This window comes from Triturus cristatus, chromosome 1_1, assembly GCF_964204655.1.
Source record: "Triturus cristatus chromosome 1_1, aTriCri1.1, whole genome shotgun sequence".
Lineage (NCBI taxonomy): Eukaryota > Metazoa > Chordata > Amphibia > Caudata > Salamandridae > Triturus > Triturus cristatus.
Genome location: NC_140579.1, coordinates 852597568 through 852612574, shown reverse-complemented (window position 1 = coordinate 852612574; position 15007 = coordinate 852597568). Strand labels below are relative to the sequence as shown.

The 15007-nt window shown below is 46.0% G+C and overlaps 1 protein-coding gene across 8 annotated transcripts in view; it reads right to left on the bottom strand.

Moving 5' to 3' along the window:
• The window catches only part of FOXP4 (forkhead box P4), a 973797-nt gene that overhangs the window by 847078 nt on the left and 111712 nt on the right, over window positions 1-15007 (bottom strand). Inside the window, exon 1 of one of the 8 annotated variants that reach the window (XM_085650494.1) lies at window positions 1658-1786. The exons of 5 other annotated variants lie outside the window; for them this stretch is intronic. The gene's annotated coding sequence lies outside the window, so the exon portion shown is untranslated. Of the gene's footprint in view, window positions 1-1657; window positions 1787-15007 lie in introns of those variants that run through there. 2 more of the 8 variants (XM_085650478.1, XM_085650487.1) reach the window with 2 other exon arrangements.

Here is a 15007-nt window from a genome sequence, read left to right as displayed (position 1 = left end):
AGCATTGTACAGATGTTCAGGCATATGTTATACATAACTCATATTCATAGGTCGGATAGCACTTCCTGGTGATTATGCTCTGTATTAAACATCTGCATGCCACTCTTTCCTCGGGTTTTTCTTTTTAAGCAGGCATCCAGAGCACTCCGTAATTCACCACCCCATCTTTTTTGCAATGAATTGTCAATGACACTCCAATCACCTCACACTTCAAAAGAATAAAAATCATAAGAAGGAGACACTATCTTAACGTATCTCTGATATTTCATGAAAAGTTGGGGTCTACCTCTTTGATTACCCACCCTCAGCACAGATATGGTGTTCCGAAAGATCTGCCCTACCCCATCACTCCACACGGCTACTGATTTTGCACCTAAATCAATGCCAACAGTTCGCAATATGGCCGCTTGTATAATCCTAGGCTTTTCAATCCACCCTCAGTACCCTCCTAACCACTAGTCTTTTTACCCAGCATATGTTAGGGGGCGGGTCCAATGTTTAGTTCATATTATTGGACTGAACTAACATATATCCAACACAGATAGATACGCCTTTAAGTCTGCTACCATGCCACCCAACTGCAATTGCAATGAAGAAGCACCATACAAAGATCTTCATCCACCGGGCAACAGAAAAGCCTATCGAGCGAATAGATGCTTAAGCAAGTGGCAAAGTCCTCTACCATTTAACTTTAATGGGGCCATCCGGTGAATGAAGTCACAACAGCTATCAAATCCGAAGCAGATATCCTCAAAGCACCATTCTGGAACAACTTACTGTTAGTGAATATTAGAAATGCAGGACAGGGTAAAGGGAACGTTTTCCCTCTTTTTACAAGATGGCCCTTTGAACAGTAAGAATCCGCAGAACTATCAGAGAAAATGGACAAGGTCACTATACCCTGGCCTTAATTAACACTCCACTAACAAAATAAGTCTGCTGTCTACAGTGGTAAACGTGAAACCATTTGGAAAGTCGCTAGACCGCCATAAGTGCTGCAAGGCCATATTAGTGGCAGATGTCTGCTAGAAAAATGATATCATAGTATATTGAATATCTAGTTAGTGCTAAGTCTCCAGAGTTGTTCTATAATAAATGGTAAAAAGAATATTGTTTTGTAGCTTACACCCAATAACACATTTCTCTCTTTTGCTTCAATCGATTTTCATGAAACCTGGTATTTGCTCCCGTTATTCAATTCAAGGTTAAGGAACAGAGTCATTCCCTCTTAATGCCAGATATTCGTGGTCTCTAAGGGTTTTTGTTGTGGAGTGAGCTCTCTACCCAAGCACACATGCTGCGCACATGTCTCGGTACCTGTTTACCTGTCATCAGGCCCAAGTGGGGTCTACAACACGGGAGGGCTCGAGGGAGCTGTAGTAAATGAGACTCGCTCCGGTGGTAAAAGTATTTGACTGGTACAAAATGCACATCTGAGGCGGCGAGGCCACGGGTGGAGTTTCAGTACAGGCCGTGAACAAACAAGAGACGCCTGTTCCCGCGCCTAGAGGGCAGGGCTTAAAGGAAGCCAATGCTTCCCCTTCTTGGATCACTGGTCATGTACGTGTAGTCGCTGGTCTAGCAGTTATCTTTCAAAGAAGCACTCACTGCTGTACTCACGGTTGTTTGGGTTCCTTCTCAATGCAGAACAACTTACCATAAACGTAGCCAGGGAGCAGCAATTCAGTGCCTGGCCTGGAAACGAGCAGTAGCTAAGGTTGGAGCTGGGTGGCAGCTGAAAGAGCAGCAATCAGGCTACGGTGGCCCTTGGTTTCGCGCCCAGGCTGTATGACAGGGGGCGGTGCTAGCCCTCAGTGGTTGCTTTGCCCGTGCACGGGCTGGGTGGCATCCTGGAGAGCAGTCTGCTGGGGCTAGTTAATAACTAATAGGTTTTACTCTTTGGTCAACTCTGAGCAGAGCAGAGGAGGGGCCTCGCACACTCCACTCTGTCATGCTCATTTTATCTGCTGCATTAAAATGCATGCAAAGGCAAGAATTTACTAGGTGATATCTTTCATGCATGCACAACTACAGACAGAAAGTATGCAATGCCAGAATAAAACAATGTCCTAACAAAAAGATAAGGGTTCACCAATCCCAACAACTTCAAAAGACAAACCTCCTAGCAAAAGGCTTCGTCCAACCCAACGAGAAGCCCTTTCAACCAAAAGCTGGCATGACAAGCATTGACCAACCCAGAAAAAGGCATCAGTCAACCCAACGATTGGCGCCTTTCAACCCTAAAATTGCATCTTGAAATCAAATAACAAGCATCCACCAACCCTGTAGATTATACTATTGCAGTAAGCACACACTGCATCAATGATAACTAGTCCCATAAGGCCCAGCAATGGAAATGGCCTCTACAGTTAAAAGCAAGGTTGTAGAGAGAGCAGGAGCATTTAAGGCCACTGCAGTCTGCCCTAATGTATTTCCGGGTTATGTCTTGGGCAACCAATATTTTCAGGTTTTATTTTCAGCTGAAAGAAAGGGGAATGAAGAATGAAACTAATGTTGGGGGTGAGAGTCGGGGGTGGGGGGGGGGAGTATGGGGGAAGGGGAAGGGGTCTTTGGTATTTTTCGTTTTTGTCTGGAATCTAGAAAGGACCCCACTGAAGAGTGCTGCCACAATCTTTTATAAAGATTTTTTGTACTGTGGAGGGATTGGATTTGTTTTTCCTCTTCATTTTCTTGCCTTTGTGATGACAATACAGAAAACATCAGAGTAGGGGGTGAGGTGTTATTTTGAGACGCCAGCAGCTAGTTGTTTTAGAAACTTAAGGCAAAATAAGAAAAATCTTCATGCAAGTGATGGGGTCATTGAGCTACTTTGATTCATCTGAACTAGATCTTCGTTGTTGCAGACATGGGGTTGAAAGTCCATTCCCCAAAAGGAAAGCAGCTCACCTTAGGAAGCCTGTTGCAGGAAACCCACAACCGCTTCCCATGGCCAGATACGCATGGCCTCCTTTTGCAAGAAGGCCTATCTATTCTGGGTGGGCTGGTGATGGTGATATCAATTCTAGAGTGCAGCCCGCCACCTGCACTAAACCAACTGAAGTCTTGAGTTTTTGATGGCAGAGACACTCCAAACGCATGTGCCATGGTCATCAATGGTGTGGGGGAGTAGGAGTTTCAAGAAGGGCATTCGCCCATTGATGTAGTTGTTATGGTTAGAGAGTAATCCTCCACTAAACAAAATCAATTTTTCTTCACAGGAAAATCATAATTATCATACCAAGAGTAGTGGCCTATAATTTGCCCTAATTTGTGGTTGACGACTGGGGTTTGGGGTCTCATCTGCCCCTCTGACAATTACCTTGAGACTAGTTATGGACTAGAGAGCAGGACATTCTGGCTCAAAAATTGAATCTTCTACATGATCTCACAAAATAATTTTGGCACATACAAAGTATTTGTTGTTAAATATCAAATAATTATGGCTTTATGTTTCCAAAAACATTAAATGAATCATTTGGGGGGGCGGGGGGGAGGGCGGTTTAGAGGGAAATGGCTGGGGGGACTCAAAGTCCATGAAGAGTTTCCTGCGACCACAAAACAAGAATGCAAATTTTGTTTCCCCCTTCTTTGGAATCCAATACATTTTGACATTGTTTATTGTTGCAATGGTTATGGTTTCATCCTGAAGAGATTGCTAACTGAGAATAAAAAGATGTTTATCACCATCAGGAAGAATGAGGGCTGGCGTCCAAAGCTCTACTCAGAAGCCTGTGGTTGGTGCTATTAAATGTCAGCGTACCACATACCAAGGCTGTGTAGTCTTGAATTTACCTCATGCCTCCTAATCTACTACCAGATACCCCCATCATCTTTATTTCACTCTTATACCTTCCTGCTTTCTTCTTTTGTGGCGGTTTTTCCATCTTTTTTCTTCCTTCTTCTTTCTCCTTTCTGTTTTTTTTAAAACTATTTTGCTCTCTGGAAATGTCTGAGTAGGAAAAATAAGTGCCGGTACCCAAAAAGGAGTACCGGAAACCACGTTACAAATTAAGCATTAGGAATGGTGCAAAGATGTTTGGTTTGGCAGTCAAAACAGTATTTGGTGCAAAAGGTCTCTCTAAACACTAGGTCCACTGGAATTATGTGGTAGGGTGCAACCAAATTATGCAGCAAGGTTGAATTAATTATGTGTCAAGAAAGGCAAGTTAAGTGGTATAATGCTGGTACATCGTGTGATAGTTTTACCTATTTTGACATTCTTACACGTGCTAACAATGTGTTGGCAAAGATTCTAACTCAATAATACCAGTTTAATACCCAAAAACAGCAATACACATGTGAAAGGTGACCAGTCAACCTCTGTGAAGGGCTTCCACTGCACAACAACACGTGTCACTGTGTTTGTAGTAACTTTTGACCCGTTTTGTCATGGTGATTGAACTCCTGGCCTGTAAACTTTGGCAGACCCTCCTAGGTTGGAGAATTCCTGTGGGCAATACAGAACATATAATTTTGATGTATATAGACAATGCCTTCGTCTACCACCAACAACAGGAAATTTTGGTTCCAAACCTACTTTGGGTAATGAGGAAATTCTGGGAGATCTCAGGACTTCTGGTAAATGCTCAAAAATCGATATTATTCCTGCTGGTGCTTCTAGCCAACAATCAGGTAAAAGCGCTGCCTGATCTTGGGCTCCGATGGGAGACAGATAGCGTTAAATATCTAGGTATTCATTTTGCCTGTCATGAAAAGTAATTCTTCGATCTCAATATGGGGAGGGTTATGGCCGGGTTAAAATTGTCTATACAATTTTGGAACTCCCTTCAACTATCTCTTAGTGCGAAAATAGCACTTCTTAAAATGGCGGTACTACAACGCTGTTTCTACGTAATGCAGGACACCTTCTATGAGCTCCTGCGAACAGTGTTTGAAGAGCTCGACAAACTGACCACGTCACTTCTTTGGCAGGGTAGGAGATGTTTAGCTACCTTGAGGCGAGAGTGGGAAAAAGGGGGCATGGAAGTTCCGGACTCTGAGCTGTACTACTATGCAGCACAACTGCAATATACAGTTCATTGGCTGGATGGCGAGCCAAACGGTGAAAGAAACCTGCTGGAAGGTACCCACCCCGGATACCAACTGAGGGACGCCTGATGAAGGTGGCTAGGACTCCACAGACTCTCCCCCATGTAATCCGGCACATGGGGAGAATATGGGAAAGAGTGGTCAGGCACATAGTAAGAGGAGCCCCATATGCCCTAGACATGGATATTTGGTTGCTGGAACAAATCACATAGACCATGGCTATAGACAAATGGCAGGAGGGTGGTTGCTTAATGCTGTCTGACTTATACCACGAGAATCGATTTATTTCCATGCAAGTGGCTATAAAATCATTTAACCTGGTTACAGGCCAATTTGTACAGTATGCAAAGATTGCGGCAACGGCAAGACAAATTTGGTCCGCCTTCCTGGAGGCACCAGAACGCATTCTTGCTACATTGCTAGAGATGGCAGGGGGTCGTAGATTAACTCATCTTTATTGAGCATTACGAGCTGATTAACAGCTGCAACCGCTCCCAATAGAGAATGCCTGGCAACGCCATGTTGATGTTCCAATTTCTTAACAGTATTGGCTCAAAATACATATGGGGGTTAAAAGAGTGTCGTTGAGTGCCTGCTTTAAATTAGTCCAATATAATTAAATGCACATGACCAATCTATCCCCTAAACGTCTACATGACATATACCCCGACAGAGACTCAAAGCGCCCCAGGTGTCATCTGGAATCGGCTAACTTTTTGCACATGACCTAGCACTGCCTCGTAGTGAATCATTTTTGGGTAGAAATTTTGGACCTGCCGCGAGAAACCACAGGCTGGAAGATCCCACAGACAGTGAGGTTGTGCCTGCTGGGCCTTCTCCCCGAGAATCCTAAGAAAAAGCTCAGTAGGCGATACGCTATTTTAGGCCTCCTTGTTGCAAAAAGAAGAATCGGAATTCACTGGATGATTCTATAGCTGCAGCGTCTTTTGTATAAAAATCAAAAGCTGTATAACATGCAGATTTTACCCCAAAAAATCTTTAGGTCAAACGAATCAAAAGTATTTTTTTTAAATCTTTATTTTCATTTTAATAAAATTAGGAAGACATTTTGTATATGGGTCATTCAGGATCATACATTAGGAGAGTCAGTGTCACGTACAAACGTTCGTGACCTGTTGGTGAGTACCCTTCCACCCCCCACCCATCGAGGTCCGTTGGACCAAACATTGTAGTGAACATTTCAACCACCAACAAGAAAATACCCTCCCGCCAACCCAAAGTTTAATTGATAGGTAACCTATAGAAGGCTTACATATCGGGTTGTATCCCTTATAGAGGCTTTATATTCCTTATAGCTCCCATGGGTTTGTACCTAACCTACTGAAGGGGTGTTCCCCTTTGCTATCCTGGTTCTTATGTATTCATCCCTGATCCCTCAGATGAGTCTCCCCTCTGGGAATGTGTATAGGTAAGTAGGTATCGAGTCATCTCTGCCCATGCTGTGAAGGTCTTGTGTGCCTTCAGGTATCCTTCTGTCCGCCTCCTATGTATTTCCTCTGCCCCTGCCCATTCTATGAGATCCTTTTCCCAAGTGTCCCTAGCCAGCGCTCGGAGACTTACATAATTCCAGTGGCCCTGCCATACACTAGGGGTAAAAAGCAGTTTTCACACTATTCTCGTTACATGGCTCAATCCAAATATTGCTTCCTTACCTCACTCAAAAGGATTACTGCCCTGGATCATTTTTGATTCACTCACTGCAAATTTGAATTTGTAGATATATATATTATTCATGATCACGGCATTGATAATATGAAAAGTATATTGTTTATCCTTGGCTAATCACTCCTCTTTAGAGGCGGGCAGATGGTGAAAGACTGTAAGAACCTGGTCACTTTTATGACAGGTGCTACTGTTGTCTTGAATAATTTTTTTAGTAGACATAATTTATGAATATAAAAGATTGGTATTTTCATAATTTTCACCCATGTGCGGTTGGAATGTAGCAGGGGGAACAAAGGGCAGAAGGGAGCAGATTGTTTTTGCCACTGGCTCTCTGTCTATGTGACTTGTATGTCAGTGGGACTCTGTCCTGGGCACGCCAATGATGGCGGTTGCTAGTTCTCTTTATGTAGAAGCAAAAAAATTGGTTCTTTGTTTTCTACTTCCACACCACAGTGTGCATGTGTACAGTACGTGCAAATATTGACCAAGGGGGTAAAGGAAAAACCTTTTTTTAGCGTCTGTCACTTCCGAGTTCATGTCCACCAATATAAACCAAACCTGTCCTCACCGACGAAGTTATCTGTAAACTCTGAGGTACATTCCAATAAAGAAAAACATTTTTTATTTGTTTTTGTAGTGACCGCCTCTCCCCTTGATTACTGGGATATCAAATGAAGATGCTGGAGAGACAGATCCTGGAGACGGCATAGTCTTCTTTGATTTACAAACAACTGCCTCAACTAAATATATCAACACCAGAATTCAATAACAGTATTTCACAAAGTATCTGGTACAACAATAGGCTTTTTTTCACCAGGGGCCCGCACTGGGAAGCTCAGAGGCAGATCTGCAACACGTGGTCAGAGTGATCTGTCTTTCTCGCTGGCTCGGCTCCAACTGCTGCCTTCATCCCCACACGCATATCCCTGCCCCAGCACAAATCTCGGGAACTCGTCACCACGGAGGGAGAGTGGGAGTCGCAAGAAAGCTAGAGCACCACAACACTACTCCACCCAACAACATAATCACATGTCTCACACTAGTCCATCACAGTGATGGGGTGCTGTTAAAGGCGGATGACCCTTCGAGGTCTTGTACAGGAAGGGCTGGCCAAACCCACTTCAGAAGAGGTTACATGACAGGATGGGGATTACAACAAGGGGACAGAGTAAGACGACATACGATCAGGCGTTTTTGAAAAGCATAAGGAATTATTCACAGACCGACCTTCAGTGGGCATGGAATCACTCTCAGGATTTTCACAGAGCGCTCCCAAATCCAAATCACTGCCTCCTCCATGAGCTTCATCAGTCATTTCTGTTACACATTCTTCTCCATGGAGTCTTTAAGTAAGAAGAATTTCAAGTGATGGTGTCTATCTCACCAAACAATAATCATGGAGCCAATGATATTGATAATCACACATATATGAGGATCACAGTTCGAATCTTTCTTTCGCTGACTTCTTGACTTAGCAACTACTAAGGTACCTTGCTGCCAGTGGGATATCTTGGGAGCTCGGTGTCTGTCTGCGTAATGCTTCATCTGGTCTTTGGCCAGAGCATCCCTTAATTGGATTTCACAAGACATTCCTGACTTAGAGGTACCAGCATGATACGAAATAGTTGTGTGAATTTTCAGCTTGAACATTAACTCACCAAGAGATATTGTTGTGCTGCTGCGAGGGGTGTCCCTGGAATTACATACTGTCTGGCACAGTAACTATGATAGTTATTGGAGTGTCAGCTTCACCACTTGCAGGGCGTCCTTCACAGTAGCCATAAAACGCTTTACTTCAACATTGGCATGCGGCCACAAGTATGTGATCTTTCGGTCTTGTCTTTGAAACCTAACTTCCTTGAGAAGTAGCTGAATTCTTTCCCTGGGAAGGGTGGATGTTGGAAACGAGGCAGTATCTGTGAGGCCTGCACAAATAACATGACTACATTTGTCCTTCACTGGGAACCAAACACCCAATTGTAGCGCCTGCCTCTCAGAGGGTAGCGTTGCAGAGCAGTCTGAGGATTACTCACTCACTCAGAGGTGGTGTGGGCTAGTAATCACCATTTGCAGGTGCACAGATATAACACTCAATAATTGATTGTCCAGTCCGTACTTTGCTTTATAAAAGTAAGAGTACATTTATTAAACACACACACTACTCAATACTATGCACCAATTTACAAATATACATAAGCTGTTGGAATTACTTTGTGACATTGCATAACATCTCCACCCCTCCCGTGGGGGGGTGGGGTCTATTACCACCACTCCCATGTATGCACATCATCTTGCCCCCAATGCAGTTAGTTGAACATAATCTGGAGTGAGGGCCCTGCGCACTGGCACCATCCCAGTGGCGACCCACACCATTATCTCAACAAGCCTTAAAAATGGGTAACCCAGCCTTGGTGACACATAACCCAGACTGAGCATTTCCTACTGACCACAAAGTATACACCTGTACATCTTAAGAATGACAGTACTCATCACATTTGTGGATCATTAGAATGCGTTGCAATTACAGCCCCTAAAGGCATCACAGATAAACTCACAGGATTAAGCATATGCAGCCCTGACACCCTAGCAGGAATGTCGAGCAACATAACCCCATTTGGCTTATAACATCACCTTACACAGGTACTCCACATTACACATGTGACTTCCAGTCCCTCTAAAAAAAATAACTTTAGTAAATGCAGTTTTGATGCAATTACACCTCTTCACCTCCAGGGGATGCCCTTCTCCAGTCATCCCTAACTCAGCCTTTCATCACTTGGTGCACTTCTCACAACACCCCCAGCTGTAGAACCAAAGTTCCAGCCCAGGAGCTATTAAAATGCTGGCTTAGCCCATGAGGGGTTATTCTTGTCAAGCCCCCATGAGACTTAGAGGGGGACATCCATTTTCGTGCTGGGGGAGACTGCGTTGCTCCTGCAGCTCCCCCTGCACCTTTGTACACGTGTGGTGGTGACCCCATTCTCCTGGAGCCACCAAAAGCAAAGGAAAAGCTGTTTGCCCTTGCAGGCCGGTCCTAGCCTGCAAGGCATTATGGGAACTCTTGTATACTAGAACAGCGCCTCCCCCGCTGCTCCGGGGAGGCCGCGCTGCCCTTTTTCCTGGTGCTTCGCACCTCGTTCCGTCCTCGGTGGGGGGCCCGGTCCCACCCGGACCCCCAGGTGAGTGTAGGTCGCTCGGGGAACCCAACCCCGGCCGCTCGCTGGTTTTTCCGGGGCACGGTCCCACCTGCTTAATCGCTGGAGGGTAGCCCAGGGGGCCCACTCCGGGCTGCCCCTCCGGCTTCTCACCCGGCCAGCACCCTCGCGTGCTGCCGCGGGAGACGGCACTGCAGTTCTGATCTGCCCGCTCTGGCGGGCAGACGCACAGACCTTCCTCTGCTTCGGGACCCAGAGATGGGGTCCCGACCCCTCCTCCTCTTCACGGGGAGCGCGCTGGTGCTCCCCGACTTGTGCTTCCTTTGGGCCCAGAGATGGGGTTCCGGGCCCCTCTCCCTCCTTCGCAGGGATGGCGCCGGCGCTCCCCGCCTCGCGCTTCTTCGACTGGTGCCAGGGTGAGCTCCTGGCACCCCGTGGTGGAAATCTTCACGGGGAGCACAATGGCGCTTTCGGGCTTTGCTTCGGGGCCCGGGGATGGGGTCCCGGGCCCCTAATGACTTCTTTGCGGGGGTGTTACGGCGCTCCCCGCCTTCTCCCACACAGGCATTTTCACAGGGAGCGCGACGGCGCTCCCCTGCCTCCAGTTTCGGCAGGGGCCAGGGTGGGCTCCTGGCACCCCGTGAGGGCATTTTTCACGGGGAGCGCGACGGCGCTCCCAGACTTTTCTTCTTGTGGGGGCAGCCCCCAGGACCTGACCCACACCGGGGGCCCATCATGGACCGGTGGCAGAGCCCCATGCGCTTCGTCGTCGGTCATGGCAGAGGTCAAAGGTCACCTACCTTCTGGGGGGCATATCTCAGCCCCCAGGGGTCCGACCTTGGTGATCTTGGCCTCTTTTTGCTCCTGTTGGTGCACCCTAGCCACTGGGAGCACTTTCCTTCGCCCTCCTGTTCACACAGAGGCTGGATTCAGCAGGGAGCCGTCTTCACTGGCTCCCTGCGCCAGCCTTTCACCTGGCTCTACTCCTGGGACTATCTTCTTCCTGTGCAGAGGCCCCTACTTCTGCGCACTGGTCCTAGTCTCTTCTCCTGGCACTGTTCAGGATCCTGGGACAGTCAGGGGGTTCCTCCTTCCAACGGCGCATTGCGCCAGACACCAGCACCCTCTGCCTCAGCAGACCACACCCCAGAGAGAGCGTCTCTTCCTGTGCAAACACTTTTAGAGAATTAGGGAGGGGGCTGGCAGGAAGTCTCTGTTTGCCCTATCACACAACGACACATCACTTCTCTGACCCTGCTCCCTCCTTCCTGCCCAGGCCTCTGGGTTGGTTCAAGATGGCGTTGTCCAGGGTCTCCTGCCACATGGTCTCTGAAAGTCCCTTCCCCCCATTGCTGCCTTCTCCCTGATGCAGCTTGGTGCCTGGCACCCAGTGACAGCTGCTGATGGATTAGCCTGTAGCTCCACCCATCTTCTCTCCTTGGAGGGAAGGTCATCAATCTAGTCTGCTGGGGTCATCCCCCAGCCAGGCCCTGGATATGAGGTGACTCAGAGAAATATAACATTTCTGGAAGACCCAAAAGCAGTACAAATATGACTTTGGACTCTGCAGAATACTTCTTCTCACCTAGGTTACAGTGGACTTTGGTGCGTGTCTGGAATTTGTAGGCCCTAGGAAAGTAAAACTAGCCCATGTGCTCCCTATCCCCATAAGAGAATAATGGAATAAACACTGTAAAGCACACAGACTTTCCCTGGCATGTCTCTTCCCACAGTATAAAGCCTGTTACATGCCACCACCCAATTCTGCATAAGTCCTGCCACACCATTCACTTTGCAGCTGCTCCTGGACTGCGCATGCCAGGAATCTCCCCTGTGCAGCCCACACTTGTGTGCACACGCATGTACACATGTGTCTGCATGTAACCAACCCGGTGTCCCTTACTCCAAGTGCTGCGCAGCGGCCTAGTCAAGCTAGGGGGACACCAGTAAAATCCACAAGCAGTCTCTTTCATCATGAGTTCACTGTGGGTGAGTCCCAACTTATGAGGCTCCCCCACAGTAAAAGCTCAACAAATAGGTGCTCAAAAAGCGAAAAATCCGGGTGGCTCAGAGTGTCAGAACCACCTTCTAACAGTGGACAAGTCCGTTTTCACAATAGTGGCGATGCCAAACAATCAAAAATAGTGTGTTCAAAGCAGAGATGATGACTTCTGATGAGGTGTTGGGCACCGCCATTAATTTAGGAAATCTGGAACACTAGTAAGTAAATAGTAATACATTTTGATGAGTAGTTATTGGTCAAAAGACGCTAACAGAATCTTCTCTCCACACCTTTGTCAGGATCTTTAACATATGAAGAGGTTCAGGAGGACCATCCTTGTTCTAAGTTTGGCATAAGTGACAAGTGCTTACCTTCTCATCAAAGTGTTGATCTAGGTGTAAAAGCCATAACTTTTGCCTTAGGGGTCTCTTCATGGCCACCACCCCTCCGAGTGTTTCATGCGCAAGGTCGATCACCTGATCTTATAGAGACTAGGAATGACCAATAGCGTGCAACATAACAGTAATCCCTTCTGGCTGCAAGCCAGTTCCTCTAAAATTTTTTTAAACTCTCCGATTTTTTTGATTCGACTCTGTGAATAGAATTTGTGAGTTTTTTCAAGTTCATTCCATCTTTGAGACTCAATGACTGTACTCATCACACATAAAATAGGGCCCAGTCTAGATGCTTGCATCAACTCTCACGGTTTTCTTGCACATGGACATGACTGTTGAATGACAACCCTAAAGTATTCTTTCCCTATGGAGGCGCAGCCATTGCGCTTTCCAAGGGGAAGCGTGAGTTAAAATCTACTGGATTTTTTTATCCTCACCAGGTCTCTGCAATCTATAGTCTTGTAACCATTGTCCCCACCTTTCAAAGTGTGGTGGCATTTTAGCTTTGGGGTTCACAAATACTGAGAGTAGGGCTAGATGATCCATCCCAACAGTGAACGATTTCCCATACAGGAAGAGTGGAAAGTGGTCACAGGCCCATTTTACAGCAAGGAATTTTTTTGGGCCTGCAAATAGGCCATTTCTGGCTTGGAGAGGCAGTGACCGTCATATGCAATAGCACGCCTTGCGATTTAGGGTCTGTATCTCTCTGCGCAAGGATGGCCCAAGCCCCACAGGACTCGCATCAGTTGTCAATTCAGTGGGCACAGGGCATCTTAAGAGACAAGATAATTGGACACTGCAAAGACCATTTGACAGTGGCTCCCTTTATTGTGAGATTCCTTAGAGGATCACTTATAGAGGCAAAGTTTGGTATATACCTTGAACAGTAACTGGCATGCCCTAAGAAAGAACCAAGAGCAGAGATGTTTTTTGGGTGCGGTGCTGCGGTCAAAGCAGAGACCTTGGTGGGATAAAGCCACATCCCATCAGCTGAGAAAATGTGTTTGAAGAATTTAAGAGAGCTTGTAATAGAGTATACTTGTAGTTGTTAAGCATCAGGTTTGCAACTTGGAGGGCCTGACAGACCTTGAAGTGAGCAGCATCATGTTCTTACCGAGTTCTTCCATACTACAATGTAATCTCTATAATTTAAGCAGTGCTGGATATCTGTTATTACTTTTCGCATTTCTTCTTGAAAGATGTCATCTCTTATAGCAGTACAACCCACAATGGGTAGCAAATGTAGTTACACAGTGTGACTCTGCGGCTAGCTCCAGGTGAGCACCATTCAATTCGTGTATCATGTCTTCTTTCCGTGGAGCAAAATATTTTTCTCTCTGGATTGCTTTATTGGGTTGGTGCATGTCAACACACAGGAGGCTACTTACTTTCTTACTTGCCTATGTTTTGGAACAGGGAACCATGGGAAAGACCCACGGCATAGGACCTTGTACTGGTTTAATGATATCAAGCTTCATGAAGTTCTCAAGGTTGTGTTCAACTTGCTTTTGAATGCTGAAAGAAATACCTCTGAAATACTGTGCCACTGGTTTAATCTCAGCGTTAATATGTAGGTGAAGCTGGGGGCGTTTCAGGTTGCCTGTGCCACTGAAAGATTTGAAAAGAGTTCATCAAGGTGGCTGAGTTCATTACCTAAATGTGCCTATGGCTTCAACAACATCACATACCTCCATTTGTTATGCATAGTTCACCATGGGGTTGAAAACACCCGAGAGGCTTCAGTGATCTGTTAATATAAATGCTGTTTAATGTAGGCTGGTGAACAAGTGCAGCGAAATCAGCATCCGCTTTTGTTGATAGCGACTCCCTTGTCCATCAGGAAGGAAATAATGGATGTACCACCTAGGTCTACATTTATGATAAGCTATTTCAGATCTTCTTTGATTTCTGTGGCAGTAGCTCTTCAGATTGAAAATACTTTTGTCATTTGAATTCTTTCAGTTTCAGAACACTGTGAGTCTGATAACATTGAGGACTCCGGGTGGACAGCTACCTCCCTCAAGTGGTGAAGAGTTTGGGCCATGCTTTTCGGCATCCTCTGAGTGCCAGTTTCGTCGTCAGGGCTCTGGAGTGCCTGGGAATCGGGTCTCTTCCCACTTTTACTATAGCACACCGACTGGAAATTACCTCTTTTTCCACAGTTGTGGCACATACATACCAACTGGAAAATACTTCTCTAGCTACAGCTGTGACATGCGTTCTGTGCTGCTGGGAACACACCCAGGTGCAGTGAGTGAAAACCTTATCTGAAGATGTCCCATCACTTCCGCTTGATATTTGACATATTTGACAGTGCGGGAAGATCTTATAGACAGAATGTCTTCAAGTTTTTTCAGGTTCTGTAGTAGTTTCTGTCTCAAACAGACCAACTCACAACCAGCAACAACCTGATCTCAGAGCTTCCTTGCTGAAGTCACAGTATGGCAGCGAGTCCTTCAGTCTCTTTACAAAAGCGTCAGTTGTTTCACCTCTCTTTTGCATTGTGGCATGAAAAATGCATTATTCATAATCAACATTTCGTTTTGGGAGAAAGTAAGTCATCTAGTGTTGTTTTAGACTACCTTAAGAAAGATCGATATATATCATGTCATGTGGTAGGACCAACACAATAAATGAGAAGGCATCAGAGTGCTTTACATGAGGACCAGTTTCGTTACAGATGGACACGTTCATTTTTTTTTAGTAAGGCAAGGGGA